Genomic DNA, 24,749 nt, shown 5'->3' with positions numbered 1-24,749 from the left:
ATTTCCCTCTATAACAGACAACATAAATCAATAGGTTGCCCCACCAAACAAGGAACAAACATCAGGTTTTTTGCAGTTCTGATAAATCAGCAAGTTTTAAAGATCAAAATCCAGAAATTTTAAACATTCATTCACACCAGAATGAATCAAGCACTTAAAAAAATAAATAACCCAAAGAAACTAAACACATTGATCACGTACCTGGATCAATGAGAAATTCTTGTACAGCTGGAAAAAAAGAACAGTCTATAGACTTATACTTGAAAAATAAAACTACTTTTAAAGATAACTGCTAAAACACATTTCATCATTCATGTTGCCTTGAAAAATCTGAGGCACTTGTCTCTGATCAGAAAAGCAATTCTGAGTATTAGTATGTTACAATTCAGTGCCAGTTTGCTTTAGAAGAAAAAAGAAAAGCTACTGTTTCTCATCTTGCACAAAGTTTAAAGAACCTCCCTGCCTCTATCTCCTCCCATTTTCTAAGCTCATGCTCCCCAACCCTTCTGAAACAATTATGAGAACCTCTTATTCCCACCAATATGCCAAATCACAAAAGAGTATCAATTTATTTGTGTAAATATATACCTACACCTTGAACTGGAGGAGAAAGATTTCAGAAGGCTATATGGAACTTATTGCTACATTCCTGAAATCACACACATACACGTTCACAGAGACACAGACATATACAAACTGAATTACTGGGCACTTCACAAGCTAAGGACTTACAACTTCTAGAAGATAACTTTGTAGTTAGTTTAAAATACAAAACGGTCAGCTTTTGAAAGCCTTGAACATTGCAAAATCATCCAAATATCAATGAGATCCAATTAGCCTTCTCTGTAGAATGTAATTCCCCATGATGGCAAAGCAGACCCTAAGAAGTAGTGGATCCAAGACTCGTGTTTTTCACTAGCTATGATCGTTTTAAAACACGTAAACAGATTTAGAAAGGTATGTCCCTATGACATTTATTCTTATTGAGATGGCATATGTATTCAATTGTCTATGCAGAAAATAGGACCCATGATGGTGTTTAAGAAATATTTTGTGTATTGAAATATTTATTTTTAAGTGCAGACAAGGAGGGTGGGTATTACTCCATTGTAGAGCACCTTTTGTGCACGCACATGTTCCTGGCTTCAATCCCCTGTACCTTCATGAAAATAAATAAATACAAGTGCTTACTTAAAAATAAGAATAAATTTATATAAAAAAATAAATGCAGACTAAAAACCACTGCAATCTAGGAGCCAAAATTATAATAAAAAACAAGTGTTTCTATCAAATATTGACTATACGCCAATCACAGAGACAACCAAAAGTCACACCTGACAACCATCACGTGTGAGTCTCAGCAATCCTACTAAGTAGACACGGATGAGAAACCCGGCTCTGCGGATGAGGAGACGGAGCTCGGAGGAGCCGGGGACACTGACCGTCCTGCTCCCCGTGACACCGCATCAGCCCAGGGCAAGCGCTGACAGAGCTGCACTGAGGGGACACCCAGCTGCATGGAACCATGGGGGATTGGGGAGTCCTAGAAAATACTCAAAAGTGTTCAATGAAAAACCAGCTCAAATATGTTACTCTGTGCCCCATCCTCTAAACACAGAACATGTCTGGGACCTTTTTGATGCCTCCGTGTCCTTTCTGCCATCATCAGTTACGTGCCCTCTCAGCGCGACCAGTCATGAACTGGACCCCATACGAAGTGCACTCAGATGGAAGAGCTTTAAAAGCTGTTTTATGAAGTTTGTAAGACTCTGTCTATTCCTCACACAGGCGGTCATCCAGCACTACTCACCGGTGCGGATGTACCACCTGAAATCACACCTTTCTGCTTTTTAAAATCCCTTCATGTAATACAGACTTTTAAACAGCAAAGAAGCAGCTCAACCACAGACAGTGGACATCTTTTCACCAAACGGACTCAAACAGCCCATCGGACTACCTGGAAGCCCTTTTCTTCTATTAAACCCACTTCCAGGTACTTCATCTGATTGGTGGACTCGGCCTCTGAATGGCCTACTCAGAGAGATCCCATCCTCACATCCGGGGGTGGGAGAGGACCCTGCTGCTGGGAGAAATCAGTGAGGAAGGTGGACATCCTCCAGCCATTTCTGCACGGGTAGAAATGCCACATGCTCAGAAATTATACCGTCAGCACCCCTCGGCTCCCATGGACTGGTTTCACATTAAGCAAACTTATGACACACTGATGCAAGAAAACCAGAAATTTAATTTATTAATGTAACAGGAGATGTGAAACTACAAACCAGATTGAAATATCAGAGTTCAACCATGAGTGCAGATTCTCCTCCATGGCCCAATCTCCGGCAGGCAGTCACATGGCAAGCGTGGACAGAAGCAGAGCAGGAAGGGTTTCTAGATTAACTCAATGGACTAAATTTCTGTTATAAGAACAGATCTACTGCCTGGAAAACAATTAATGCCAATCACGGGGCACACTCCATGGACAGTGGCTGAAACACGACTGTGAGTACCTGTATAACTCCACTTTCCCTGTCCTTTCTGGTCTAACTGATGCAGAGGTACAGAGATCCAGGGATGCAGATACCTGTAAACACCCAAAGCCCATCCCTGGGAGCCTGGAAACCAGATAGCCAGGATTTAAATCCCAGCTCTGCCACTTACAAGCTCTGTTACCTTGGCCAAATTACTTACCCTCTGTGTGCCTCAATTTCCACACTGTAAACCTGGGATAACAATCAAATCTTTCTTACTCACTTGTTGTGAAAATTGGAGGATTCATTTCTGTAAAACTCTCAGAAAAGAATGTAGCACATTTTTGGTGCCCAACAAATTTCAATTTAATAAGAAAGTGATTTACAAGTCTCCCATCTAATCATCTTCTGTGTTTCATGACTATTCTGAGTCCCAAAGGAAATCCTTATTTCCCCTCTTATAAACTCTTGAGGAGCACCCTTCTGTTTCAAGCCACCACCTGTTTAATCTGAGGGGGGATTCCCTCCTCCCCACTCCTCTGGTCCATGGGAGACTGCTTCTCCCTTCACACCCCTGACCACTGGCCCACGGCTAGCCCTCCTCACACTAACAGATTGAGGTGTGAGTCCGGGGAGACAAGCAGGGCATATGAAAGCTTTCCTTCCCCTCCAGTGTTGGCCACCCTTAGGAAGCAGCCGGGATGCTCAGTTCCATGGCAAGACAGTCCTGTGCATTATGGGTCAGAATCTCTCAAGGGAATGCTCGCTGTGGACCAGAGTTACCTGGGACTGCGTAAGTCTCTAATTCTGGGACATAGTGTCATGACACTCACTCTCCCACAGCCCTGAATTTCATGGAGAACGTGGCTTCATCAGTAATAAAGGAGACATTTATCGCCTGCCTGTTCTTCTTTGTCATCTCTCAGTTGGCTGCTGGACACAACATGTGTATAAGTATTGGGTCCCCTTAAGCCCCAACATATATGAAGTAACAAAAATTCTGTGCTTAACATTGGTTCAGGGCGACTGTGTAACTGTCCTGACACTGCTGATGCTAAATTATGTGTATAGGAACTATGGAACCTCCTCAAATATCTTTCATCATAAAACCAGCTTTTCTTATTTTCCTGTTTCTCAGTAATTGCCAAAGACTATCAAATGATGGCTTCACACCAAACAGCAGTTAAGATTATGAGCCCTCTTGTCATACACACTGTGCTAAACACTTTACATAATTTCTAATTCTCACAATTCTACAAAGCAGAAATGAGTGTCCCCATCTCACAGACGAGGGAAAAACTCAGAAAGAACTGACTCAGGATCACGTAGCTCAGTGGCAGCGCGTGCACGCAAACCCAAGTCAAAACACCACACCCCTTTGTATATGTACCAAATCTCCTACCACCCATTGACACACAGCGGTGGGGATAATACTTAGGGAACTCAGTACACTTTTCAGCTTTAAGGTGCTCCAGAGGCCGCTTCTAGCTCTTTTATAAAATCCCGGCTCACTGGTTTCTAACACTGCAAGAAAAGACCGATGTTGCAACTGTTTGCACAGGAAGTCTGAAATGTTCACAGCGAGATGATAGAATAAAACTAAGACATAAGCAGAATAATAGTTCCAGGTAGTCAGACATAATGGACATTGTGCTACCCTGAAGCACTAAGCAAAGGAATCAAAAAAAAAAAAAAAGTTGTTTAAGACTTCCTTTACAAACAGGAAAGTTAAGACTGTAAGAAGGTGTAACAGCTCCACCTATGGCTTAAAAGGCCTTCCTGGTTGCCTGGAAAGGTGCAACACAAAAATTGCCTGTGGATCAGAAACAAGAATCAGATAACTAAAAGCTTATGTAGCACATACTGCTCTCCTAGTCCTCATGTCTTGCACTGTAGCAAAAACCAACAGACCTGTACTAGGCCTATATTCATAAAAGTCATGTCTGTATTTTTCCAACAGGAGGTAATCTAAGTATCTTGCAAAATACTTCTCAAAGAGCCAGGAAATCATAGAAGTGTATTGAAATACAAAAACATTTATTTACATATTAAAACAGCATGAGCTTTTTTCTATTAAAAAAGCTGACATGTCAAATCAATGTTTTGATATTTTAAAACCTATTAAGAGTGCAGAAAAATAAATCAAAATTTTCTTTAATCACAAAAGAGAGAAGCTTATTCCCTGAAAATGATCAATGTGGATTTTTCTAAACTTAATGCTTCTGGTCAGAGTCCTACGAATTTAAATGTCTGAGTGTATAGTTACACGGCAGCATGAACACTGAGTTGTAACAATACACATTCTGTGTAAATAATCTTCAAGGTCGTCTGCTTAAGTCAATTTAACTAGTCCCTGTCTCAATAGAATGATACAGATTTCATTAAAACTTCATACTGCACGCACACACACACACAAAACCCTGAATCCTTGTTACTTTAAGCCATATTCATATATATCCATATTGAATATGCATCAGAAACAAGCCACCCTCTTTAGTATTCACAGTTGATCCTTCTAAACTATCTGTCATTGTGACAGCACATTTTTACTAAGCAGCTCTTGGATGCTTTGTATACAAGGCGTCTACCTCTCACAGTCAGACATGGTAAACGGCATCACTCAAATTTCACAAATGAGGAAATATACTTAAGCCATGGAAACAACGTACATATTTATCATCAGGAAAGAAAAGAGTAAAGATTTTACTTTCAATATGCACTGACAAACTTTTCCTCCATACTAAGACTACATACATAAAACAAATTCAGTCATTGTAAATTATTCTGTCAATAAGCACCACTAGAGAAAAACAAGCAACATCATTAGCAATGATTGGACTTTCAAAGCCCACTCCTATTTTGCACTATAATCATTTTTAATGTTTTGTTTTTAGTGCTTACATAGCACTAATATAAAGAAAACATAAACTATTTAAGTCATTACCTGAGAATGCAACATTTGTGAAAATGTACAATTTTAATTTATGCCACTCTGTCTCACATTCTCACTGGTGTCTCTCCTTTGAAGGCCTCATCAGGCTGAGATCGCCAAAATCGGTCATTTATGGACTCACAGGAGTTCGGGAAACCACTCAACGGGAGGCTGATCAGAGGAGAAATTGAGAATGCATCCTGTGCAGCCTGGGTTCCAGCACCGAGCTAGGCACCGCCAGCTGCGTTTGATTTGGGACAAGCTGCCCACCTCTCAATCCCTCAGCTGCAAAAAGGAGACATTGATACCTACCGTCAAACACCTGCTTTGAAGTAAAACATGAGAAAAACAGTTTAGCCTTTGGTAGGTGTCCACTCACAGCAAGCTTGGTCATTATGATGATGAGGATTACTTTTAATAAGTTAAGCTAGACCAAAAATTAGAAATCACCATAAAGGAGAAACATTTTAACTCAATAAGCATTTCCTTTTGAATGGATTGATAAAAGTTCTAATGTTTTTTTAATAAACCAAATTTTGTCCATTAATTTTAGATTTACCGGTTTATGGACAAGTCTCCAAAAAAAGAATTAGAGGCCTCTAACCTCTGAATACTAAGAAAGTAAAGTTTAAAAAAATTATGGGGGAGAGTATACCTCAGTTGAGAGAGTATGTGCTCAGCACGCATGAGGCCCTCAGTTCAGTCCCCAGTAACTCCATTTAAAAACTTTTATTTAAAAAAAAGGAGAATTAAAGGAAAAAGATGGAGGACTACAGAATTTTTTTAGAGAATCCACTCAGATTTAAGATGGGGAAAAAATATCCATTTCTCACAGGAAATCTTGAGAACTATGTAAACCGGATCTGAGTTGTCTAGTCTTTAACATTATTCATGAATTCATATTACCAAGTCTTAAAACTACCTGATAACCCACAGTGGTGATAGTGATCATAAAACCTGCCAATGCGGATCGAACTCCGGCTAGGACTGCTCTGTTCTGACATCTCTGCCCCTGAGGCCTCACCAGGCTGAGAGCACTAAATTTTGTCATTCATGAGCATCTCGTGTAAGTCTTCCATTTGTGCTTCTCAGTCTCCTCTCACCAGCCCCTCTGAGGGAAGCACTGTTATCATCTTCCCCACACGCAGATAAGGTCACTGAGGTACAGAAACTAAACCTGCTCCAGGTCACGTCGGCATTAAAGGACGTCTGTATTTCTGCTGTTTTGCGATTGACAAAGGAATCTGAGATATCAATACAAGATAGACTGTTAAATAATCAAGTCTGTCAGCTCTTCACCTCAAAGAGCAGATACTATAAATTCCTGATGTAGGATGAGGCTGCCGCCACAAAATGACTCAGCTAGAAATTAATATCCAAGATGAAGCAGCGGATACACATAAATATTCATGACTGTCAACTCCTCTCACGGGTCTTGGCCCTTCACTGCCTGAATGGGGGTGAAATCCCCACCCGTGTCTGGGAGGGTAGCGCGGCTCTTCCAAGTCTCACCCAGGCTTCACAGGCTGTTTCCCCCTACAGACTGTCCTAAATGATTAAAAAGCTCACAAGTTTTTTACACCAGCCAAAACTGAAAGACATTTCTGCATATGGAGCACTTTCTCAGGCTTAAACCATTTTTGCCTACACTCAGCAAGGGGGAAAAAAGAAACATGACTCTGCAAAGTCTCTTAGCCTTACCACTCACAGGAGTTGAATGGTCTCAGCACTAGATGACCCTTCACATTACAGGATGAGAACAAAATAAAGCCGCCCCAACAACAAGCACTCCCAGAGACAGCGCTCAGCAGTCTTCTGCACACTCACGGTTGTGCAGCCCTCACCACCATCTATTTCCAGAACACTTCATCACCCCAATAGAACACCCCTGTCACTAGCAGTCACTCCACAACCCCCCTCCACCCAGCCCCTTGCAACCATCATCTGCTCTCTGCCACTGCATGAGCCAATTCTGGGCATTTCTAAGATCACTGAAATCAACAATATGTGGCCGTTTGTGTCTGGTTCCTTTCAGTTAACGTGCTGTTATCAAGGCTTTCCCATGTTGAAGTGGTATCAGCATGTCTCTTTTTTTGAAAATGTTAAACTTTATTAGAAGGTGGTAAATACTATCAAAAATAGTTAGAGTGGGGTATAAGAGGTGGGGTTTCAAAGGGAAAAGGCCGGGTTGAGCAGTCAGGGTGGACTACCCAGAGCAGATGGCTTTTTTCATATTCCCCTTTATTTATTTTTTCTTTTTTATTCACTCTTATGTCTGAATAATATTCCACTAAGTGGAGATACTACATTTTGTTCTTTCATTCAGCAGCTATATATGGACGAGGTCCAGAAGAATGAGTGTAAGTGGTGGCTAGCAGGGATGGCATTTAAGCAAAGGGCAAGATGTGCTTTCAAAAAAAAAAGTGAACAATCAGAGGCACAAGGAAATTCAGCGCGTTTCTGAGAAAGTGCATGGTTGCTTCAGTAGGACTGCCATGCAGGGCTGTGGGGGATAGTGACAGGAGACACAGTGAGGGAGTCACCTGAGAATATTCCCCACTGTAAGCAGCTCAGCCAATTCTCCTCCCTCATCCTGTATTTTAGAGACATTTTTGCTAGCTTTTCTCTTATTTCAAGTAACAGTACTTTAGTTACACATCTGATCATCTGCATCAGACCACATTAGCTCCAAGCCACAGAAAATCATTCACTGACCGGAGCAGCTCCAAGACATAACATTGATGGACCAGGGAGTCCTGCAGCATCCCATCCTGCAGGCACAAACCACACATGTTCCCTGGTGATGTCCGGAAAGTAAAATGCATGGAAATATCTCACTGCTGCTGCACGACATCTGCCCACAAATTGCCCCCAAATCATGCTGGCACAGCACTACTCAACCCTCGCACTACCCAAAAAAAAAAAAAAAAAAAAGAGAGAGAGAGAAAAGAAAAGAGAAGAAAAGAAAAGAAAATATAAGAAAAGAAAAGAATAAAGCTAAGAAAGCAAATTTAGGCTCTTCCATTGAAAACCAGCAACCATCACTGCCAGTATCTGAGCTGGAATGATCCTGACTTCAAAAACCACCGTGCAGTTACTATTCAAATGTGACAGACATATATGTATTTCACTTAGATGATATTACAATAGGATTTTTCTTTTCAAAATTTCCAGTTGCAACAATAGCACAAGAAAGTTTATGTTTCATTTTTTAAAAAAAATCAATTATTTTCCACTTTGTTAATTTTGAATCTATTATTATTTTATAAAGGGAGCTATGCTGCAGATTATAAACCAAATATCTGGCTTCTGCAAACAAGACCTATATGACTTCACTATTTCAGAGCAAGCTTTAATGATGCTTTCAAATTGGGGGCGCTCACTAACAGCTCTTTAAATACTGTCAAAGATGTGCTATTATGTAATGCAAAGGGTCTACCTACACATCAACTCAGAAACCAAAGAAACTACACGAAAGCCTTAGTTTATCATTTTAAAATATTCCTATTATTTTGAATATTAAATTTCTTAAAAGATAAGATATTTTTTGAGAAAGACATCAGTTGTATTAAATTTCCTCTCACCAAGAAAGCAATCTTTATCAAGAATTACTACCCCTATGAAAATCCAAAAGACAGGACGTTTCTAGCTAAGTTAACTTACAGATCTCAACACAAGCCTAAATCCTATCTGCTCTCACTTGAACGAGCCCAGCAAAGTCCTGGGCTACTCTGGAACTTAGCTCTTCTGTTCCATATGTTGGCAGAGCTAAGATCATCACACAAGGCAGGGAAGGAGAGAAGAGGAAAGTCCACCTGGTGGCCTCCATCTGTTTACTTCCAGCCACAAGGTGTCGCTAGAGCGACCCCGCTAACAAGCCCTCCACACAAGGAAACCCGGCATCCACTCTGCCCCTGCGGTCCCCAAGCAGTCCGGACTCCCCTCTCCCACTGGTGGCCTCCGAGCCTGTGAATGGTCTTCTAATGACCCTCCCAGTTGGTGACACCCTCCCCCTCTTCCCCGCTACACACACACACACACACACACACACACACACACACAGCCAAGGCAGCCTTCCCAAAGCACAAATTTGATTACATCTCCCCCACTTCAAACCCATAAGAGGCTCCCTGGTAGAGTTCTAGCCCCACCCCCGACCCTGCTTGTCCATCCTCACCTCAGTACCAGGTCCCCAGTGACCTCAGGGGCCCCGTGACCTGCTGCTACTTCCCACTAGCCTCCAGGCTCATTTTAACTGTTTGTCAAGGAAGTCTTCCTTCCCTCCAACCTCCGCACTTTGGATTAGGTGCCCTGCTGTGTTAATAAAACATTTTAATCTAAGTCAACTTCTGACACTGCTAAGCTCTCAAGAAGCAAGTACATTTTGCTTACTACTGTGGGTCCACCCCCTCTCCCCTAGACACTCAGAATTGCGTGTGTTGTGAATAAAAGAATGAAGGGGTGGGACTCAAAATGACAGGCAGAGCTGCTCTCCTAAGGGTCACTTCCTGCTGACACCCTTCACTGCCTCTTCTGTGTCAGTTCTAGTAAAAACCAAGCTCCTCCAAAGCCCTCCACCCCTAGGCCCTCTCCAGTGTCCTTCAAAGCAGGGTCACCCACCACCCTGGACCACACAGGGCAGTCTCCCCGAGTCCCCACCCCACAAGCCTCCAGGCCTCTACCCGGGCTGCTCCTGCCACCTGAGTCACCCTCTTGATTCCTTCCCCTGGCTGACTCTTACTCTGTCCCCAGAACTGAATGTAGAGCCAATTTCTTCCAGGAAGTCCTCCCTGATGATGTCCTTTAGCTCTTGGCTGGGCTCCATCTACAGCAGCACTGCTTGGCGACCAACAGGTATTTGTCCACCTGCTCCTATGAGACCATGACCTCTTGGAGGCCACGTGGGAAAAAGGAGTGAGGTGACAAGAGGGGTGGGAAGAGCAAACAGGAAAGTCGCAGCTCAAGTCCCAAATTCAAGGATTCTGTCTCAGATAAAAAGAATAAACTGTTTCATACGTGTGTCATTTGGCTATGATTTTTGTGGAAAACAAGAGCTTGGTGTTCAAGCCTGAAATCCAAGTTACATGCAAAGAAATGTATATATTCATATCCAAAGGAAACCAGAGCTGCTCAACAACACTTTGCAGTTAAAATCCAAAGGAACTTTGATAAAGGCAATCTCCCTCTCTCTCTTTATTTTTATTTATTTATTTTTTTTGGTATCATATAGTTTTAGAAGTATTTGTATAACTAAGTGATGTCTACAGCCTATGATTCTGCACTGGAGTGTTTGGGGCTAAGGAAGCCCAGATTACATGCACTGTGTAAATGCAATCACACCAACACAATGACAGGCGCCCTAGTGGCTGAGCTGAAGTTCCAAAGCAGAGAACCTTATGTTGGAAGACAGCTCTCAGTAGAAAGTAAGAAATGCAATGTTCTGTACTCAATTTCATTAGCTTTATGAGCCATTAACAGATAGTATGTCTTGTCTAATGAAACCCCAAAATATATTGTCATCTTCGATTTTCTCCATCTGACTGTTTTATGCTAAATTTGGATATCAAACCCTCACTCCATATGGAAAGCTCAGGCCTCAGCTGCAGCACAGTTACATCCCGTGGAAGAAAGCCGATCAAGGGAGAACAGGAGAGTTTCCCTTCAGAAGCTGCTAAGTGTGGTTTTGCACCTGTATGTCATTTACAACCACGCCATCGTCAAAGGAGTAAGACCTTACATCTGTGGGGCAAAAAGCACTGCGGTGGTTCCGAACCATGAAAGAACACTGAGCTTTGTGCAACAGTCCTGAGGCACTTAAAGCGTACTTTCTCTGAAAGGCTCCGAAACTGACTCACTTCACCATTTCAGGTACAACCGGAATTAGTAGAGAGAACATGCCCTTGAAGTCTGACAAGGCCCTGCTGGAATCCTGCTACAGCATTTACTAGCTGCTAAGTGAACCAATTCCTTAAACCTCTGAGGAGGCTTCCCAATCTTCAAAACGGGGCTGCCACCGCCCACTTGTGAGGCATGGATGTGAATGCAACACGCAAGTAGGGCGGCCGACTGGTACGTGACACGGGACCTGGCTAGTTTCCCTCCGCTGCCCTTCTCCCCCTTTAAACTTGCACTGTTCCCCCTGGTAAGGGTGAAGCCCCAGGAACAGACTGCCCGATTCTTCTGTATATCCCCGGATACATACCTTACCCTTAGGAGGTCAGAAAAACAACTGCCTCCTCCCCAGTCACTATCAATATTCTTAAGAGTCTGGGTTTTTTTAACTCTATGTTTCAGGGAGACTATTCAAGAATTGTTCAACCACCGTTCTCCAGGTTGGCTCCTCTCCCAACGCCCATCCCTTCTTACCTCAAATCTTCTGTCTGATTGCCTTTTGTTCGTGGGAAAGAGAGTCCGCTAGGGTGCGGACTCCCTAGGCCTCCCTCCCTTCATCACAGGAGAGTGTGACTACATTCTCCCAACTCCCCACTCCGACTCCAGCTTCTGAGGAGTTTCCCCTTCTGGACCCTGCAGCCTCTGGATCGTCCCAAGACGCGCACACGTGGCCAAAACCCTCTCTTCAGATTTCTTCCTGTGTGGCCCTGCCCACCCCCCAGAACCTTAAGGATAAATGCCATTGCTCTGAAAATCACAAACGCCGCTGACTGACACACCAAAGCTGCATGGTCCGGGCTTTCCTCCAAACCAGGCACAGCCCTGCCCCCCCTCAGACACAGTCTGCACCTCTTGAGATGAGCTGATCCACTTGCACGGCTGTGAACACCAGCTAAGAATGACGAATCCCAATGTGTATCTCTAGTCCGGCTCCTTCACCTGAGCCCCAGGCTCATAGACACGAGTGCCTCTTGGAAGTCCTAACTTGGATGACAAATGGCATCTTAAAAATGCCATATGTCAAAAAAAAAGGCCTTATGTCCACCATTTACTCTAGACTTCGATTCCTGGCAGGTACCTCCCAGGCTCCCCATTTTAGTAACAGCCCCAGCACCCACCTAGGTGTTTGAGGTCACATTCAATTTCCACTGTTCCCTCCACCTGGCCCTGCCCTGGAATCAGTCTTGTTATTTCTGTCGCTAAGCCAGTCTCAAGTCTGGTTCTGCAGGGAGCACGATGGAAACCCACAAGCTCACAGCAAGGTGCACTGAGTCACAGTCCTCCGAAGGGAGTTCCCTGGAGGGGGAGGCATCTCCTGCTTCCAGTCACCTCAGAAGGCACTGGATTCTCACAAAGAAGGACCAGAAGAAGGGACTCAAGGATCTCCCGTGATCTGAGGTTTGAAGGGCCTGAGGTCTGGGGGAGCTCCTAGTTAGCTGACACTCCTGTCAGTGAGCAGATGAGGATGGTAGGAACCCAGGCAAGTCTGTTCTCGCTCCGACCCCTTTTCTCTCGGGAGCCACGGGAAAGGCCAGTTTCCAGGGCACAGACCGGCCATCACAGATCCCAGCCTGCATTTGCCAACCCAGACAGCCTAGACTCCTACTTGCGACTCTTACTTCTGTTCTGTTCCCCCCCAGAATGTGATGGACTCTTTCAGAAAGTCTGGACTGTCTCAAGCGAGACCAAGTCAGTGAAGGATGAAGTGTCCACATTTGGACCAGAGCATGAAAGGAGAAACAAGGCCTCATGTCCAGCATGACGGTGGTGGCCAAGCCCTTTCCCTGGGTGAGATGAACCAGGGTCGGGGTGAGAATGCAAGGTCCCTTCACGGCTGACAGGGGTGTTGGAGACTCACTACCGCAAAATAACGACACGGCCGTCAGTGGTGGACATCAGCTGCAACAGACACAGAGTCAGCTATTTACTGCCAAAAAGGGGTAAAAGTAAAGGCCGGTGCAGGGAGGCCTGCACGGCTGCTGAGGCAAACCACAGACCCGGCTCTGAATGCCCACTGGCTGAAGCAGAGAGGAAGCTACGGTCCCCTTTAGCGGTCCCTGTGTCCACCAGATCCAAGTGAACCAGTTACTTAGGACAAGGCAATGTTTTCCTGATACTTAGAAAAACCAGCCTCATAAAGGGAACAAAAGAGTGGCATGGTTTTAGGCCCGCTCCTGCCCCTCTATGAATGCAAAGTAAAGTAAATGGCACTGGGAAGGTGAATGCAAAAAAAAAAACCAAAAAACAAAAAACCGGTGACTGCTTCCTCCAACAGAGTCCCCTGCAGCTTCTCACCCCCGAGCCGGCCACTTCCTCACCAGTGACCGCCGGCCAGGAAGCGCCGTCACGCACGTCACACAGCGACAGCCAGGAACCATGTGCCGAGCACGTTTGTGTAAAAGCCAGAATCAAGCAAGGTGCTGCAGAATTTGACTTTCCAAGTTTAAATACTCCATGAAAAAAATCCCTCAGCAGCCGCCTAAATCAATTCGCATCTCACTTCTTCAAAACAAATAAACAAAATTAGTAAGAGAGCATTTGTTACCAAATATAAGGACGAACTAACAGGTTCCTCAAAGCAAGGACTTTAACAGATATCAAACTCCAGTGGGTGATGTGCTAACATAGCAAAAATTCCAAAAAAGTAGAAAATAAGATGACTAGGATAATATATGAATCATGGCAACTGTTAAGTTTTTGCTTTTTATAGCGATGGAGACGGCACAGAGGGCGATCTGGCTATTCCAATGCAGGGTGTGCACAGCCCACATTTTCAGACCCAACAACATGCTCACGGGGTGGTATAAGGGAAAAAGGAAAATAGAAAAAGGAATAGAGGAACAGCCAAAATTAGAAACACACGAGAACAAAAATGACTTTGACAGCATTTACAAGAAATTACGTCAGTGTGATGAGGACAGGGATGCAGGGACGGTGAGACCCACCCTCACCTCCTGATCCAGGGAAGGCAGGGGCCTGAGGGGAGCGATGCTGCCGGGGGACCCCAACGTGGTCAGCGCCCCAAACCAAAACTTCACCTAGATGCGTGTAGACAGCTTTTGAGCTACAAAATGTGGTCGCATTTCAAGCTGCACAACTTTACTCACTCCCACCAAGAGGAACAGGGGAGAATTAGGTTCTGCTCCTGAACCAAAGCATTGTTTAAAAAATTAATGACTGTGTAAAAGCAACAATGGATTAAAAGTCACTGGAGGAGAACGTGCTTGACCCGAGCTCACTGGCCACGTTATCTCACTGACGTTCAGATGCTGGCTGAGCCCTTATGGTACCAGAACAGACAGATCCACCAGGAGGGAGGTTTAATGCGCTGCTGTATTTTGATGCCGGCAGCCATGCCTGGTACACGAGGTTCTGGGTAAACAATGGTGACAGTGTCAACCACTATGGGCTAAGCACACATCCAGCTACTCCGCCAAATCCCAAGGGCAGACTTCAAAAGGCAAAAACAAGCTGGCATTCTCTGTTGGCTCTGCAGAATCAGAGCCAAGCAGTTGCTGAGCAAAAATGTCACCAGTGCCTCCTATGACAAAATAGGAGGCACTGGCGTGGGGCTGGGGCAGGGCTCCAGGCTTCCACTGATCACCCACCAGTCTGTCCAGGGGGTGAAGGAGGTCCCTGCTTTCATTGCACCGATGCACCTACCTTGAATGACGCCTTAGGACTCAACAGGAGGTGACAGGTGAGGTGAACGGAGCCAGCCTTGGTGTAGCACGGTTCTGGCAGCTATGCCCTCAGCAGTGCCCAGTTTCCTAAACCTGACACCTCATCTCCAAGGAGCAGAAGTGTAGTGTGGGCATGTAGATCACAGGGCCCTGTGAGGACAAGTACAGATCATGGCCACGACATGCCTCTCCCCTTCCTTAAGCCATAGAGGAATGTCCGGGGAGGAAGTGAAAATTATTCCAGAGCCCGCCAGGCACCACACGCAGGTGGGACACGGATCCCCTGTGTCTGTCATTCACAGGACTGGTGTGGATTTTCTTTTTATCAATTCTCTGGCATCTTCTCCTCCATCTTACCAACAACAAGAAAGTAGAATCTGAACTTAGAATCACAGAGAATCACAGAGCCCCTCCTGCACAGCGGGCCCGGCAGCACGTGCCATGTCCTCCGACCGTCACCTGTGGGACCGCCATGAGCGCTCTCCAGACTCAAGGCCCGAGGCCGTAGGCCGGGGGGACACAGCTCACCTCACTCTCCCCAGTAAAGGGGGACCACCTCTCGGCAAAGACGTCTCACCCTCTTCTGCCCGAGGGACAGCTTGAAAGATACACAGGGAAACATAGTAGAGGGTGAGGGGTTAGGCAGCCCAGAAGAGATCGTCTGCACTTCCAAGGCAGAGTGGGGCCTTTGACCTAATCACAGGGACAAAGTGAGGACGAATGTTTCCCTGCTGTGTCCCATACACCGTGACACGCCTTTCCCTGCGTAAGGAGCTAATTCGGAAGCCCCTGGCAGTGTTTCTGATGTCCTAACTTGGCATGGTGGCTGTCAGGCAGGGGAGAGGGCCTGAGCCGTGCTGGTGCTGGGCCTGGGAGGCAGGAGACATCGGCTCCACCCTGAGCTCAACCAGCACCTCGTTCTGCGTCTCGGGATTCAGAGTCTCATTTATAAGCAAAGGGATGAAACTGTCCCAGGACAGGCTGTCCAACAGGAATGAAATGAGAGTCATGTAAATAACGTTTCCCAGTTGCCACGTTTAAAATGTAACAAAAAAAAAACCAAGCAACTGATTTTAAGAACAGACCTTACTTATTCTACTGTATGTAAAATACTATCATTTTGACGTGTAATCAATATAGAAAGTAACAAGATAGTTTATATTCTTTTTACTAGACAAGTTTCAGCGTCTGATGTGCATTTGACCTACAGCACATCTCAGCTCAGACCGGCCTCCTCCCCAGCACTACTAACAACAGTAGCTGTGGCTACTCTATTGGACAGCAACTCCAGGGGTCCCCCCAAGTGTCCTGGCTGAAAAGGGGGAGTAAGTGTCCACACTAACCCTAAAAGGATCTCTCTGAAACAAAGGCGGATTTAGTTTTAAACGTCTGAAAACCGGCGGGCTACACCTCCTTCCCGCCTTGGCTACAAGAAAGCCCTCCTCCTTGATGATCCCATTCTGGATGTAGGGAAGCAATCTGTCACACAGCCAGGGTGGCCCGGCCTTCAGGTTGACTTGCCTGCTGTCTGTGTCCAGTCCCACGAAGTCCTCCTTCTCAAATAGGATGTAGAGGAGGGGGGTCTTCTCCCCAGAATTTTCGGGGTCCCCATCCAGCCACTTGGACTTGGGCAAGATGAAGAGTGACTCAGTGAAGTCGTCGATCCTCTTTTCCACCACCCTGCAGTCCTCGTAGATTGAAGGCCACGTCGGTGTGCGGCTGCTCGGCCACCTCCCCATACAGCACAAAGACAAAGAGCTGAGAGTCGTAGAGCGTGGTGCCATACAGCTCCTCTGTGCGTGGAGCTTCTAGAAGGTCTTGGCCAAGAGGCAGTCAGTAATGGTGACAAGGCCCATGACATTGCGGTGGGTCTGGAAGTCACTCCATCCATTCTCGGGCGCATAGAGATACCTATAGTAGATACAGAGTGCCCACTGGGAGCCGCACGGTCTGATCTGGCTCACCAAGGAGATTCCATTATAGATGCAAAAGAAATTCTCTAAGATGATCCCCACGGGTTGGACCACAATCGGGAGAGTCTGGTGGTCCTCAGCGCACTGCACGTAGTCAGGGGCGTTCATGTTGCAGGCCCTGCCGAGAAGGGAGGGTAAATCGATGTACATACTGTGCTGTGGGCTGCGGGCCTCACTGGGATGCGGCGACCTGGTGTGCACCAGCCAGAAGGCAAGGGAAGTCCAAGCAAATCGGGGATAATTTTGTCCTCAGCATCTGCACATGGCTACTGAAGCTCAGATCACATTACCCAGCTTTTGGTCTAGGCTTCCATCCCCTGCAGAAAAGGATCATTTCTTGTTTTCTGTTTCCAAGCACCTAGGCAGGCCCTGATGCAAAGTCGGTGCTCAAAACTGCTGAATAAATGAATGAATAAAGGAACTGCTTCCCCACCGCTCAGCAGGATATAATGCAAAGAACCATAGTAGGATCAAAATATCTGGATTTCAACGCCAATTTATTTGAACTCCTAAGGTGCAGAATAATGGGTAAGAAAACTTGCTTTGGGGAGGAGGGTACAGTTCAGTGGTAGAGCACGTGCTTAGCATGTTCAAGGACCTAGGCTCAATCCTCAGTACCTCATTTTAGAAAAATGAAACAAATAAATAAACTTAATTAACCCCCTCAAAAAATATTTTCTCCATTCAAAATTCAAAAAAAACACCTTGCAATTGACACAACATTGTAAACTTGACTATACTTCAATTAAAAAAAAACTTCTTGCCTTACAAGAATATATCTGGATTATGGAAGTTTGCAAATGTAAAATGCCTAGGATACCACCTGCATAAGAAGAAGGAACTGTACAAATGTACTATCCCTCATTTATGAGCTATTTTTCCTTTGGGGAGATTATAACCTCTCAGAGATATTTTTCTCATATTAAAAAAAAAAAGAAAAAGAAAACATTACCTGATTCTCCATACTGCTGAAGAATCAGATAACCCTATGAAAGCATCTGACCCACAGAGTTTATTCAATAAATGTTTGTTGAATGAATGAATAAACAAGCAAAGTGAATGCTGCTCCCTGCCACAGACCATCATAATGGTACTGCTTGGAAATGCCAAGCCCACTTTCCACCCAAATCTTCACTAACCACGTGGGTGACCTGGGCAGACCTGTGTGCTTCTCTCAACACCAGTTTATTCATAAATAGAAATGAGGGCAATAACACAAGCCTAAAAGGGTTAGTGAGTCACGAATGAATAGTACCCCAAATTTGCAAGATGGAACTATTAAAGAAAATTGGGCAAAGAGTCCATAGGCCCTCTCCATATTATCTCTTACAACTACATGGGAATCTACATTACATCTAAAAATAAAAAGTCTATTATTTTAAAGAGGCTATTGAGTTTAAATCAGCTCACCGTCTCAAATAAGGAACACACAGTACAAATAAGAGAATGTGCAGCCCATGAGATGCACTCAGTAAATATTCCCACTGATCCCACTGGTCCCTCCAAATTCAGAGCATGAGGATGTGTCCTCGTGGCCAGAGGCCACTGCACCTGAAGCTAAAAAAGCTAATGGTCCCCACTTTCAAAAGCCCCTGCCACCAACCTAGGTCTAATTTTGTATTTGTAATTTTTTTTCTTTTTATAAAATAGAAATCCCCAATTGCATAGCCTTCAGGTCACCAAAACCTGACCACAGAGATCATGATGGCAACCCTCCTTGGTGAAACAATAAAATGAAAAGCCATTTCCACAAGACCTGTGTGTAAATCTACTAGGGAACTTCATCCTGGACTGAGAGGAAGAGGACTGGGGTGGAGGGGGCAATCTGAGGCACACAGACCCATGGGCCACCTGTCCCACGATGGACATTACACTCAACCCTCACCCTCCAGGAACTTCAAAATACACACAGACAGAGTGATGTGGACAATATATATGTATTTTTAAAGAAATTCCGACTCTCTAGCAGGTCTTGTATCTACCGAGACACAAATGGCTTATGTGTATAATGTTTCACAAAAGCCTTAAAACATTACCACCCCAACTTGACACATTAAGAAACTAGGGATAGAGGTTTATCACATTGTGCAAGATTAGAGAGATGCCACATCAGACACTGTATTTAAACCCAAGCCTTTGCTCCAGTGCTCACACAAGAAAGTGTGACATACTGCCCCTTTCCTGCCCTCTCCCTGCAATAAATCTCTGAAGAGTCTTTTCTGTGCCACGTGGAATCACAATCACATCAATTTACCACAAAGAGCTATGTGACTCCTTGGAGGACGTGTCAAAATCTAAAGGGTTGTGATGGGAGGAGAGATTTGAATTTTCTGTTTCTCAAAGGAAACATGGCTTTAAAAGAAACTGAAAAGCACTTATCTAGTCTAAGCCCTCATTGTGCAGAGAAGGAAATGGAGGCTCAGAAGAGATGAGGAAAGGGACTTATTAACAAATATTGCCTCAGTGCAACACCAAGCCAGCCCTGGGCCCTTCTGGGGGAGTACCTGGAAGGCCCAGGAAAATGATTGTTAGAAAAAGGAAAGAGAAGAAGCATACAAGGCCCTGTCTCTACACCACCATACCATGAAGTTCCACGAAATTATCCAGTATTGGGTGAAGCCAAAATTTAGGTGGGCTAAAGAGGTTATAGAAACCTGGAAGTCTCAACCATAGTGGAAATTCCAACATTTACTGTTTTTTTCCAAGTTCAAGCATCAGTTCAGTGGGCGCTCCATACAAGGGACTACACGAGGCCTGGAGTTCTCCCAAATACAGATCTCTATTATCACGTGTGCAAACCACACACAGGCCCACCAGAAGAAAAACGCCCACACATAAGATGGAACTACTGAAACAGAAAAGAGCCAACCAGCATATATTGCTAGCAAAAATGGTGCTGCTAGAAATAGACTCATGGACATAGAAAGCCAACTGTTGTTAGCAGGCAGGAAAGGGAGGATTAACAGATACACATTAATAAATATAAAATAAATGACAAGGACCTACTATATAGCACAGGGTACTATTTTCAATTTCTTGTAATGAGTTGTACTAAAAACAATCTGAAAAACATTTATATACATATGCATAAGCTTATAACTGAATCTCTGCTGTACATCTGAAGCTAACATGGTAAATTTACAACACTTCAATAAAAAATAATTTTATATAATAAGTAAAAATAAAAGCAACGCCATAAAAAAAAAAAAGTAAAAGAACACGGTAATCCCCTTAGCTGTAGGTGGTGGAGAACTCTGCAAGCACCAAGTCCACTCGAATACTCCAGCACTGGCGGTCACTCATTCTAACCATCAGAGAATCACTTGGCTTCTACGAGGTTACTTTTCTCTTCAGTGAAAGGCTACAGTTGCATCTAATGATGTATTGAATCTCATCATTCACAAACCCAAGAATTAATGAGGATTTCCCATAGGCCTGGCTCTGGACAGATGAAAAGATAGGGTCCCAAATATATTCATGTGTAGAAGAAGTTTATGCCATAAAGACATTAATTCTTCCTGCTTTGATAGACAGATTCATTGCAATTCTGATTAGAATTCCTCCCAGATATTTCATGGAATGTAACAAGTTAATTTATGGTCAGGAACAGCCAAGAAACTTCTTTAGAACCACCACTGGGAAGGGGTGGATAGGTCATGCATTTCAACTGGTCTTTCTGATGTGATGAAAACGTTCTGGAATAATAATGGTTGCACAAATGTGAATATGCTAAAAGCTGCTGAATTGTAACATTCAAGTGGGTGGACTTCATGGTGTGTGAACAATATCACAATAAAGCTGTTAAATGAAAAAATCCTTCTTGCCAATTATTTTTCCCTCTATACTACTAGTCTGTCCCACAATTTAAGTAAAACAAACAAACAAAAAAAACAAAACAAACCAGATTTTGCCAGGAGCTCTTTAGGAGTGCAATGTCCCTGGGTCTCCAACGCCTCGGGTTGTGCTGTTCCTGTTAACACACAATAGCTGGGCTGGACTAGTTAGGGACTATAAGTATCTTTTTAAGATCGACGGTCTCACGTTTCACCCTGGGAGAGTGAATGATGGAGGATGAGACAGCCTCATGCCTTCAGCTCATTTTTAACTGAACCAAGCCCTGCTTTCACCACTGTAATCCCTCTCAGTATAAAAACATGTGACATCAACAAGCACCGCCATCATAACACCTGAAAGTGTTCAAGGTACTTACCTGGGGCAGAAATCCTGATCAAGGAGACAGAAGCTCCCTCAGCACTGCCGCTCCCTTTTCCCGACTCCACCAGGAGAAGCTGGGAGTTACAGCCGCGGGCTCTCAGCCTGGGGAGCAGCGCCCACGCCGCTAATCTGGACCTCAGGGATCGGGAAAGGGAGAGGAAGGCAGCCCCGGGGTCGCGGGGCAGGGAGAGCGGGGTGGGGGACGCGGGCTGCAGCCCCGCTCGGAGGCCAGCCCCAGCCCCAGCCCAAGCCGCCCGCCCCGTCCGGGTGTGCAGACCCCGCCCGCCCGGGACACAGCCCGCCCAGTGGTGGGGACGGGTCGGCGGCCAAGGAGAGGAAGCCCGGGAGGGGAGGACTCGCGGGCGGGAGAGGGGAAGCGGACGCCAGCCGCGGACTGAGGGGAGCCCGGCTGGGCCAAGAGGCGGCAGGGGCACACCTGGCCCTGGACAGCTGTGGCCGGGGCGCCGGGGCAGGTGGCGCGGGCAGAGGGGTCTGGCCCGAGCAATCCAGCTGAACACACGCTGACTGGCGCCCTGGGGGCTGTGACACGCCGACCGCCCTCCCGCAGCCGCCTCACCCCTTTCCCGATATCCCCTCACCTTGCACTTCCACAGCCAGAGGCCCCGGCCCCAGGCAGTAGCCAAAGGCCTACAGGGCGACAGAGCTGAGAAGCCATTGGGGCCGATCCCCGGCTCGGAGCTGGAGCTTCCAACCCGCGGTCCAGCTGGCAGCAACTGCGCATGCGCAGGAGGGCCAGCGATCCGCTCTGGGTCCTGAGAGAGAAGGGGAACCGAGGGAGGGAGAATAGGGGAGGAGGAGGGGAGGCGGGGAAAAGTGGAGGGAGACACATGGACAGGAGGAGCAGAGGGAAGGCAGTTATCTGGAATTGGGAGGGGAGAAACAGAGATGGGGAGAAAGCGTTTTACCTCTTGTGGCACCCCGAAGGAGGCAGCAGTCCTGCCTATACACCCTTCTCTTACCCGTCATTGCCCACAGCTCATATTTTACGTCCCTGGCCCAGCCCTCCAGCTAAGGTCTCTGCAGAAACCCTACGGGTATCATACCCGTTGCCCCCACAAGGAGCTAGGTTTACTGTTGCTCAGGGAACCAAGCACCCGCAGGTGTTGTTTCTCAGAACTACCTTGGGAAGAGTACATATTCCCCTTTTACACGCTGGGAAACAGGCAGGCACGATCTCTGCCTTAGCTCCACTGTCCCAAATGTTGGGCTGGCAGGGAGCGGGAGGTAAAATGTCAGAGCCCCAGAAGGAGCAGACTGCCTGAGTGTTGGTGTAGAGTCCCCATCCCTCCTGGGTAAACCACACCCCAACCTCGGGGAATAATCAAGGGCTCACCGTAGGCCCCTGTGTGTGGGAGAGCTGCCCTCAGTCCCAGTGTCCAACTTGCTAGGTAGGTAGAAGTGTTATTGAGTCCAAATTCATTCTCCTCAGTGCAGGACAGGCCAGTAAGTTGGGAGACCAAGTGTTGGGGCATGGAATAGCAAGTTTCTGTAGACCTAGATGGCAAACTAATGTCCTGGAAAACCATCTCCCCAAGTCACAATTCAGGCTGCTTTCCTATGTGCTTGGTTTTTGCAAACTTCTTGGTGTAGGAATTCCTTCTTGTTAGAATCCTTTGTTCTTGCAGCTATCTCCCTGGGTCAGATCCCTGTAAACCTCCAACAAAACAAACGTTATTTTCTATTCTGCAACGTGTTATCTTTATATGATTGGAAAAGTGTTAAATACCCTTAAAGGTCAGAGCCTTCAGAATAGGCTCTCCTGTATATTTTGGGCTCTAGGCAACATTGTTTTACAAGCAAGAAGAAGCCTAGGAGACAGAGCACAGGGTTAAAGTCAAAGGAACAGATCTAATATGGAGTCAGATTTCTTCTTTTCTATTACTGTGGCAGAAGCCACTTGAGGATTTAAATCCCTTAAAGTTAAAAATAAGTAAAACTTTAAAGGAATTTACATACATTGGTGGGAACTTGCATAGCATATCTGGAAAAGCACACAAAGGATTGTAAACATTGGCATCTCCAGGGAGGCGTGTAAGAACAGAGGATGAGGGAAAACTTCTTTCACTTGAGTATTTTTTGCTCTGTTTGAATTTTTTTAACCATATGCATATATTTCTTTTTCAGTTAAAATAAATGTGTAATGGAGCAAAGGAGTAACTAGTTCAGCAAATACAGCAGCCATAGACTCACTGAGTCATCATTTTCGATTTAAGCCAGGAAGCATTGATTGTCTCTCTCCTATGTGCCCAGTGCTGTTTTAAAACTTTTTATATTTTTTTTTATAAAATAAAACATGCTATCCCTCACCCCTGCTCAGGGCTGGTGGGAAACCAACTGAGTTTTTATTGAGTTGTTTTCCAAGGAGTAGAGATGAGTTATAAACAGAACACAACTTCAGGGCAAAACAGGCGGACTGGTTTTCCAGCAGGCCAGATAGCGATGACGGGTTTTCAATAGAGGCGCACAGAGGCTGAGAGAGAAAGCCTCCAGGACCCTACAGAAAGCTGCCCACAGTGCCTTCTCCATGGCACTACTGAAATAGGAAAGAACAAATCTGACTCCATATTAGATCTGTTCCTTTGACTTTAAACCTGTGCCCTGTTTCCTAGGCTTAGTCTTGCTGTTTCTGCACCTTTTGTGAAACAATGTTGCCTAGATCCTGAAATATACAGGAGACCCTAATCTCAAGGCTCTGACTTTGAAGGATATTATCACTTTTCCATTCGTATAAAGATAACAAGATACAGAATAGAAAATAACATTTGCTTGTTGGAGGTTTACACGGATCTGACCCAGGTGAAGAGCTGCAAGAACAAAGGATTCTAAAAACAAAGAATTCATACACCAAGTTTGCATCAACCAAGCATTCCCGCTTCCCCTTTTTAATATAAGAAGAGCCTGAATTCTGACTTGGGATGATGGTTCTCCAGGACATTGGTCTACCATCTTCTCCACTGGCTTTACAAATTAAAGCCGCTATTTCTTGCCCCAAATCCTTGTCTCCTGATGTGTTGGCCTATAATGCACGAGTAGAACAAGCGTGGACTCGGAAACACAAACATACATTGAAAGTACGCATTTGGTATATTAAATGACCTGCTTCCACTCGTATTCCTGAGGTTTTCTTCTCTTGACCACTCCTACTTTATTTATGAAAAACCTGTCATGTGGACACATTTCCTTCTCTAGCCACTACCCTTCCATGTAAAAACTGATGCCAAGAAGGCAATGGAAGTTGCTAGAAGGTATTACCTGGCCAAAAAAGAGCAGAAGTGGGTTCTGGCTGATGTTCAGCAGCAGGCCGGGGCACCTGACAAGATGTCATAAGTACGGATAGACAGCTGGGCACCAAAGGAGAAGCTTCTAAACTTCCATGAGGGACTTGGATAGGAAGGAACAGTCCCAGACTATAGCTCTGATCCCACCACGAGCTTCCTGGGCAAGGCTGGGCAAGTCATTTAAATTCTCTAGACCCATGCTGTCCAACACGGGAGCCACCAGCCACATGCAGGATTATGATGTTATTCTGTAGCCAGACAGAATTATAAATAAACACTTTATT

The 24,749-nt window shown here is 45.3% G+C and overlaps 1 pseudogene; it reads right to left on the bottom strand.

The window, feature by feature from the left end:
- Positions 1–24,507, bottom strand: part of LOC140694683 (uncharacterized) — a 130,430-nt pseudogene extending 105,923 nt beyond the window's left edge.
- Between the last annotated feature and the right edge of the window lie 242 nt (positions 24,508–24,749).

Source organism: Vicugna pacos, unplaced genomic scaffold (assembly GCF_048564905.1).
Source record: "Vicugna pacos unplaced genomic scaffold, VicPac4 scaffold_102, whole genome shotgun sequence".
NCBI lineage: Eukaryota > Metazoa > Chordata > Mammalia > Artiodactyla > Camelidae > Vicugna > Vicugna pacos.
The sequence above is the reverse complement of the archived record's forward strand: the minus strand, read 5'-3'. Positions and strand labels throughout refer to the sequence as shown.